The sequence below is a fragment of the Vitis riparia genome, chromosome 6, assembly GCF_004353265.1.
Source record: "Vitis riparia cultivar Riparia Gloire de Montpellier isolate 1030 chromosome 6, EGFV_Vit.rip_1.0, whole genome shotgun sequence".
Taxonomy (NCBI): domain Eukaryota; kingdom Viridiplantae; phylum Streptophyta; class Magnoliopsida; order Vitales; family Vitaceae; genus Vitis; species Vitis riparia.
Window position 1 is genome coordinate 2,042,630 of NC_048436.1, and position 9,380 is coordinate 2,052,009.

Consider the following 9,380-nt stretch of genomic DNA (forward strand, 5'->3'; position numbering starts at 1 on the left):
TCACATATGTTGGGCCCCCACCAAACCCAATCTATCTTGCATGAATTAATCCCATGAATTCCATTATTCGGAATTACGGAAAATTCGTTCCTGCTTATTAAAAACAAAAGGAGCAGAAGATTGTTTGAAGACCAGAATGAAATTAAGCTATTTGAGAGAAAATCGGATTTTTGAAATTCATTTGAAAAATTGGAGTTTCAGAGATCATTTGAAAATTGGATTTTTAGAAATTAAATATAAGAATGAGAATTTTAGAAATTAAATTTGAAAGGAATTGGAATTTCAGAGAACTAAATTTGGGGAATCGGAATTTTGAAGAATTATTTAAAGACGAAATTTTAATAAACAAATAAGTGAATAAATAAATGAATGAAATAATAACAATGATGAAATAATAAAGATTAGGTAAATAATTGCGAAAAATAGAATTTTAGGGATGGGATATTGAATTTGGAGATTGAGATTTTGAGAAATTATTTGGAGATGAGATTTTTAAATATATGAATAAATGAATAAATAAATGAACGAGATAATAATAATAAGGAAAATAATCATTAAACAGCTGAATGTGAATAGTGGAATTTTTGAGATTGAAAATTAAATTCGAAAAACGGAATTTTGAAAAATTGAACTTTAATTATTTGAATTTGTAAAATAAATTAATGGAATAATAATAATAATAATAATAATAATAATAATAAAGAGAATAATATTTAAACGAATCAACGTGAATAGTGGAATATTTGAGATTGAAAATTAAATTTGGAAGTTAAATTTGAAAATGAAAATTTAAAATATATATATATATATATATATATATATATATATTTAAAGACGGAATTTTATTTTTATTTTAATAAAAGAAAATTAAATTTGAAAATAATTAAATTTTGGGAAGTCAAAGTGTTGAAAACTAAATATACATATTTTTATATATATTTTATTTTATTTTTTAAAAAAGAGAGTTTTTGAAAAATTAAATTAAAATTGGAGCTTTGGGAAATTAAATTAATATTGGGGCCTTAAAAAAAAAAATTATCTTGAAATTAAAATTTTAGAAATGAAATCTTTGACATAAGAAATTGGAGAAAACTAAGGAAGTAATAACAATAATAAAAAAAAGGAAATGGCCACCAAACGTGTACAACAAGTCTATAAGGAATAAACAAATGAAAAGAAAAAAAAGCAAACCCATTCTCCAATGCACCTCTCTGCCATACCCACAGTAACCATTCGCTTAATGCCCTGAGACACTCCATTTCTTTCTTTGGTTTTCTCAAGTAAACCCATAATGCTCACAATCACGTTAGAAGCTGCCAATATTAAATCGATTGAATGTTGAGGAATGGCTGCATGACCCTTTTCTGTACACTTTAAAGTTCACCATGTCCCCAAACTTCAGGAACTCGGTTTGTGTGTCCTCATAAACTCCTCATAACAGCGTTCGAAATAATATGCTCAGAAAGTGCAGACCCATAACCCAGTGCTGCTCCAAGAACAGCCTTCAAGGTCGCTTGCTTGACGAGAACCTTTGTGTCATGGACCATGGAGCTGTAGGTTAGAGGCTGCTGAGCCACATTTCTTATTTCTCATGCCTTATATCCCTTCCTTTTTTATTATATCCTCGCTGCCACTACAGAGGCTGGATAGATTCGGGACCTTAGAGGAGGCTCAAAAAACCTAGGCAGCCATGCGTGCATGGATAACGCAGACATGGGTGCGATGGCAAGAGGATGTGGGCACGGGACTGAGCTTTCTAGCTGAAGGTGGTCCGGCTTTCCCTCATCTTCTTCAGGCTGCCTCCAACCAGCCCGAAAGCACCAGAAAAACACCTGCCTCTCTCTGGCTTTTTCTCTCATTCCCCCTCTTTTTTCTTTCCCTTATTTCCTTTCCCGATTCGGAAAACTAGTACCTGCTCTCCTGTTCCTTGCTCAGCATGTCTAGAGCCCCAACCACCACTACGGCTGTGGTCAGTTGCTCCCAACACGTTTCACGCAGCTGATGTTTCCAGAAGTTGGTCCCCTCCTGCTCCTCTACAAGAAGCTGTCGTCCATCCCGGGTGCCACATGAGGGGTCTACAAATATGCCCCTCTTCGGTAGAGTTCATGAGTGTAAGGAATATGAACACTAGAGTGAAAAGAAAGTGTGAATAGTAAGTGGAATGAAGTGAACTCTACCGAAGAACAAAGGAGACCCCCAAAAGGACACTAACGAGACAAGAACTCACTCAAACCAACAGATGAGCAAAAGGGGTCTAACCCTAAGGGAAAATGATATCTCAAAATGCCTCTGAAGCCACACTAAGGACCCAAACTCCCTCTAAAACGTCTCCAAGAGTGACTCAAAGATCGATGTCAAAGATGAGTAACGATCGAACCACCTTGAAGTATAGAAAAGTCTACGCTCAAATGAGACTGCCCTAGGCGAGCTATATGAGAATGCCGAGTGTAGGGTGCCCAATAACATGACCAAAGTATGTGTCACGAACTCAAAGAACTATGCCATGTGTAGTGAAAGGGGAAATCTAGAAGAGCTTGATGAATAAGCAATAAGCTCCAGAGTAGCCAGGTGAGGAAAGTGACTCTAAATGTCATACTGAAACAAAGACCTGGACGTCGAACTGACCTGATAAGAAGAACGAATGACCGATCTATATGGGTGCGGTCCCGACTCAAACTAAACACAAACTTATAGGAAAATGGCCGATCGATATAGGTGCGGCCCCGACTCAAATTGACACGATAATGACCGATCGATATAGGTGCGGTCCCAGAAACTGAACTGTCATGACAAGGAGATGGCTGATCGATATAGGTGCGGCCCCGACTCAGACTGATACGACGAATGACCGATTGATATAGGTGCGGTCCCAACTCGAACTGAAACTGATAGGAAGATGGCCGATCGATATAGGTGCAGCCCCGACTCGAACTGATAAGATAATGACCGATTGATATAGGTGCGGTCCCAGAAACTGAACTGTCATGACAAGGAGATGGCCGATCGATATAGGTGCGGCCCTGACTCAGACTGATACGACGAATGACCGATTGATATAGGTGCGGCCCCGACTCAAACTGACACGATAATGACCGATTGATATAGGTGCGGTCCCAAAAACTGAACTGTCATGACAAGGAGATGACCGATCGATATAGGTGCGGCCCCGACTCAGACTGATACGACGAATGACCGATTGATATAGGTGCGGTCCCAACTCGAACTGAAACTGATAGGAAGATGGCCGATCGATATAGGTGCGGCCCCGACTCAAACTGACACGATAATGACCGATCGATATAGGTGTAATCCCAGAAACTGAACTGTCATGACAAGGAGATGGCCGATCGATATAGGTGCGGTCCCGACTCGAACTGAAACGACGAATGACCGATTGATATAGGTGCGGTCCCAACTCGAACTGAAACTGATAGGAAGATAGCCGATCGATATAAGTGCGGCCCCGACTCAGATTGACACGACGAATGACCGATTGATATAGGTGCAGTCCCGACTCGAACTGAACTGATAGGAAGATGGCCGATCGATATAGGTGCGGCCCCGACTCAGATTGACACGATGAATGACCGATTGATATAGGTGCGGTCCCGACTCGAACTGAACTGATAGGAAGATGGCCGATCGATATAGGTGCGGCCTCGACTCAGACTAACACAACGAATGACCGATCGATATAGGTGCGGTCCTAGCTTAAACTAACACGACGAATGATCGATTGATATAGGTGCGGTCCCGACTCGAACTGAACTGATAAGAAGATGGCCGATCGATATAGGTGCGGCCCCGACTCAGACTATCACGACGAATGACCGATCGATATAGGTGCGGTCCCAGCTCAAACTAACACGACGAATGACCAATTGATATAGGTGCGGTCCCAGAAACACAAACTGACATGACAAGGAGATGGTCGATCGATATAGGTGCGGCCCCGACTTAGACTGATACGACGAATGACCGATTGATATAGGTGCGGTCCCAACTCGAACTGAAACTGATAGGAAGATGGCCGATCGATATAGGTGTGGCCCCGACTCAGACTAACACGACGAATGACCGATCGATATAGATGCGGTCCCAGCTCAAACTAACACGACGAATGACCGATTGATATAGGTGCGGTCCCGACTCAGACTATCACGATGAATGACCGATCGATATAGGTGCGGTCCCAGCTCAAACTAACACGACGAATGACCAATTGATATAGGTGCGGTCCCAGAAACACAAACTGACATGACAAGGAGATGGTCGATCGATATAGGTGCGGCCCCGACTTAGACTGATACGACGAATGACCGATTGATATAGGTGTGGTCCCAACTCGAACTGAAACTGATAGGAAAATGGCCAATCGATATAGGTGCGGCCCCGACTCAAACTGACACGATAATGACCGATCGATATAGGTGCGATCCCAGAAACTGAACTATCATGACAAGGAGATGGTCGATCGATATAGGTGCGGCCCCGACTCAGACTGATACGACGAATGATCGATTGATATAGGTGTGGTCCCAACTCGAACTGAAACTGATAGGAAGATGGCCGATCGATATAGGTGCGGCCCCGACTCAAACTGACACGATAATGACCGATCGATATAGGTGCGGCCCCGACTCAGACTGATACGACGAATGACCGATTGATATAGGTGCGGTCCCAACTCGAACTGAAATTGATAGGAAGATGACCGATCGATATAGGTGCGGCCCCGACTCGAAGTGAATTGACATGATGGTGATCTGATCAAATGGCCCAAAGCCAAAGGATATCCAAGATAACGATGCAAGCAAATTCAGAAGGAGGGGATATGCCCCAGTATGACAACTCATGAGGATCGACAACTAGGTCAAAAGATAGTGAAGCATGTGAAAGATCCGATGATCCTAAAGAAGGCTAGAAAATGAGGGTATGCCCCAGTATGGAACTCACAGGGGTCAACAACTAGATAAAAAAGGTGAATGAAACCTGTGAAAGGTCCGGTGCTCTGAGAGGAGGGGGGATGCCCCAGTATGTAACGGTGAGGGTCAACAACTAAACTAAAAAGTGAATGAGACTTATGGAAGGTCCAATGATTCCAGGGAAGGAAGGTATGCCCCAGTATGCAACTCGCAGGGGTTAATAACTGGATCAGAAGGTGAATGAATCCTACTGAAAGGTCTGGTGCTCTCGGAGAAAAGGGGATATGCCCTAGTATGCAATGATGAACAGACATAGAGGCACAATGTCTCAAAACTACTGTACTCTGAAATATGCTCATCCATCATGTAATAAAAATGCCCAACCTCAGATAGGTAATGCCAAACAAGACCATGTATCGTGACACCATGCTGACAAAACAAAACTAACTGGTGAATAACAACAATAGTGATCAGTGCTCAAAATGCAAAGAGTAAGCAAAACAATACTCAACATGCCAACTGTCAAAGTGAAAACATCGTCACTAATAAATCAGCAATCTGTCAGGCCCTGCCATCATGGAAGATGTTGAACCTAAAGTCCGAAAGATGTATGAAAACACAACTGAGGTGATCGAGGACTGATCTACATCTCCTCCTAATCGAGAAAAAGGTGAAGTCATGTGTCACGGTGGGATGTGTAAGATAAAAGAAGGCGATGATCAGGCTCTGGTATGATAGAAGGCATGAGAGTATCAAGGGTGAAATGTCTGAGTATGAAATGAAATGTAGGGAGATATCCGAGATCATCCAAGTATGCCAAGAAGACTAGGCCCAAGGCGTCAATAACTCTATAATCCATCGGAAACAACAATCACAAACAGAAAGTCAAATCTCGGTGTCGAAACATCCAACTAGGTGGCTATGCCCTAGTATGCAATGAGGACAATATGAAATAGTCCAATGTAAAGAACCAATCTGATCTCTCTCCAAAAGATGGATATGCCCCAGTGTACGGGATCCAATAGGGTGGCGATGCTCCAATGAAAAATGACCTCCATCCCGGCTATGCCCCAGTGTAAATCAGTGCATCCAAGTCAACAACTGCTGAAAATGACCACGCATAGTGCATATCAATAAATCAATCGATCTCCACTCCTGACGCCAAAAATGGAAACATCTCAACATAATCCATATGAATCAGAATCCCCGAGCTCTATGAGTACGAATGAACTGGCTATGCCCCGGTATAAACCATCTAAAGTGACTATGCTCCAAGATAAATCAAAGTCCATCACCGATGAGAGGGCTACGCCCCAAAATAAATCGTGATCTCAAAAATCAACCATCAATGAGTAGAGTGACTGTATCTCCAATAAAAGCGCTCTCTAAAATGGCTATGCCCCAGTGTAGGGTCATCCGACAACTGCTAATCCATCATAATCCAAGTGACATCATAATCCAAGTGAAGAAGCGAACTGACTATGCCTTAGTGCAAAGCATCATCCCGAAAGAAAACGTCATCGATGAGCGGGGTATGCCCCAGTGTAGATAACGCCGCCTCTGAAGATCCATCACTGATAAGAAAGGTATGCCCCAGTGTAAATCATCATCTCAACTCCTCATCCACCACGCTCCGAGAAATAATCACCAACCAAGCTCGAGTATTGCCCATGTGTGAGCCATCAAACACAATGTGAAGTAATGGCCTCAAGGTGGTCTTCAGACACGGGACGTAACGTAGGCCAAGGTAATAGGGTGAAAGAAATGAAAGGAAACTAGGCTCAAAGATCTTAATGATATAATCCCCATACCCCTCATGCATGAGATGCAATGCGTAGAAAACGTCATGAGTCCCGGACCTAAGGGTCCCCACACGAAAAGTGATGATAAATGAATGGACATATCGAATGAACAAGTATGATGTGTGGATGTTGAACCCAAGTCAAACATCAAACAGGATGAGAAAAGAAAGAAATCAGATGAGGTAGAGTGGAATGGAGGTGATAGAAGAAGACGAAGAGATAGAAAAGTGAGTGATGGTCAGCTCGCATCAAAGCATGGAAAATAGTCATATCTGAAATAGATGGAATGATGGATAAAGCAAGGATCCAGAGATACTAAAGAAAAGGTCGCTCGCCTCTGTCACAAAAATCAAATGGATGACTCATACTCTCACCCAAAATATACATCAAGATGAAATCTCAGAAAGAAGCTCTCATACGAACTCTCTCTAACACATGAACTCAATGAAGCAACCCGGCATGTCCATACACATGCCCAATGAAGAACGATAAAATGAACAATGCGCTATATATTTTTTTTCCCTTTTTTTTTTCATTTCATTTTTTTTTTTTTTTTGCGCATACTCTGATCAATAATGAATGAACTCCCATGAAAATACATACCCAAATGATCAAACCCTCTCCACATACGAATGTAACATGAATCCTCACCAACAAGACAACCTCTCAAAATAACATCTCTGAACCACTGCCCATGGGGTGAATGATAGGGAAGAATGTGACAATCCTCCATGCAGTGACGTGGAAAAAAAAAACCACCACTCAAGGTGAAACACGGATAATGTCGAGTAAGCAATAATGAAAGAAAAGGCAGAGAACGAATATCACAAGTGGTGATATGTGATATAAGAAAAGTAGTGATGAAATGATGTCCAAGTGGAAAATATCACAGTGAAGAGTGAAAAATGAGGCTCGAATATATATGTCAGGTCTGGAAATCATGACGTATCCAAACATAGCATGCAAGCACTACAGGGTCCCCAACCCGGTGTAATAGGTAAATGAGGTGATGAAAGAAAAGGCTATGTGCTCGTGTGAGGCTCAAAGGGCTAGCAACGGGTAACTCTATATGTGAGGGTGATAAAGTAAATAGGCTCATGAAATGATGGCCACCCATCCTTTGACCAAAACCTCGAACATCGTGCTTTCGAGATCTCACATGGCCAATACTAAAGACTGGCATCCATCCAACATAGTCATGGCGACTCCTCTGAAATCGTGCGAAAGCTCCCACTGATGCTCTATGATAACCGTCAATGTCCTCTGATAATCACCTCACTCCATCATCATAAGCCACTCACCATCGTCTCATAAAATCAGTCTCTCTGATCATACCAAAACACCTCAAGTCATAGGCAATGACTCAAATCTGGATGCTCCATGATAACCCCTCCATCTCAACAATATCGCCAAACGACCAAGTCACTCTCTCATCACGATCCATCTATCATCGTGTAAAGCTCACCTCGGGTCTAACCATCTCGGACTCTACCTAGTCAGATCAAGGAAATGATGGAAAGGAAAGGCAATGGTACTATAGCATGATAAGGCGAACGAGGGTAGTAAAGTCGTATAACAGTACCAAGGGTAGTGTCATGTCAAGCTCAAAATGGGTAAGTCAACAAGTCCATAGAGTCAGGGTATGGATATGGATATGATACTGCTCTGAACGGAAGGTGAAATGGGTTACAATCTCGAACTCCCTAGGTCGATCTCCTGATCCTAGGTCAAAAGGCTCAATATCCTCCATGATAGGTCAGGCCAAAGTGATCATGATGTATAAGTGAAAATCTCAAATCAAAAGTACAATACATCATATGAAATACGGTCCTGTGATGGCAATCCAAAATCTGGATGTATGACGAGAACTCTTGAGTCATAAAGGTGTCCACTGTGAGATGGCTACAAATGTGACCAGAGAATTCCTATCAATAATCCAAGATAAAAGAGGTGTGAAAGAAAAAAAAAAACACGCTATCACGAGATCAATACTCCATCTATAAACATATATCTTTAACTCAACTTTCAACTCGAGCTCCATAAGAGAAAAAATAATAAGGTGATCAAGGCGAATCTCTCGAAAAATGTGTGAATGTGAAAATGTGCCTTTCACCTTTCCGTAATGAAAATATGAACATCGAGTCGAAAATTGAATCAAGGATCAAACAAAGAATGAGGTACTGAGCCCGTGATAGGTGCACAGTGTAAAAAGATGATCATGATAGATGAGCATGTCCCAAAGCATCAAGTAAGTGACAACCAAGTAAAAGGATGGGTCGAGCCAAGAAATGAGAACGAAAGCCCTAGGGAGAAAGCATGATAAACTCCTCGAGTAAAAAACGTAATCCAATGCGACACAATAAAGGTGATTCGATCGATACTCAAACTCATACCAATCTCTGAGCACTCTCGACTGGAGACTAAAAAGAGGGAGTGTCAAATCCGAACTATGACCACAGAGGCTCTAAAAAGCCCTCAGATGCACCCACGTGTAGGGAGGGAGTCCTAATCGAAGGATCTACGGCTCAATCTACGAGGTCAAGGTGGCTTTACATGGATATGGGTGGACTTTAAAATATCCCTAGCAGAAGCGATCGTACCCTCCGGCGGTACGCAACCTTCTGCACGCCTCCGAAGAGACGGGATGCTTCCA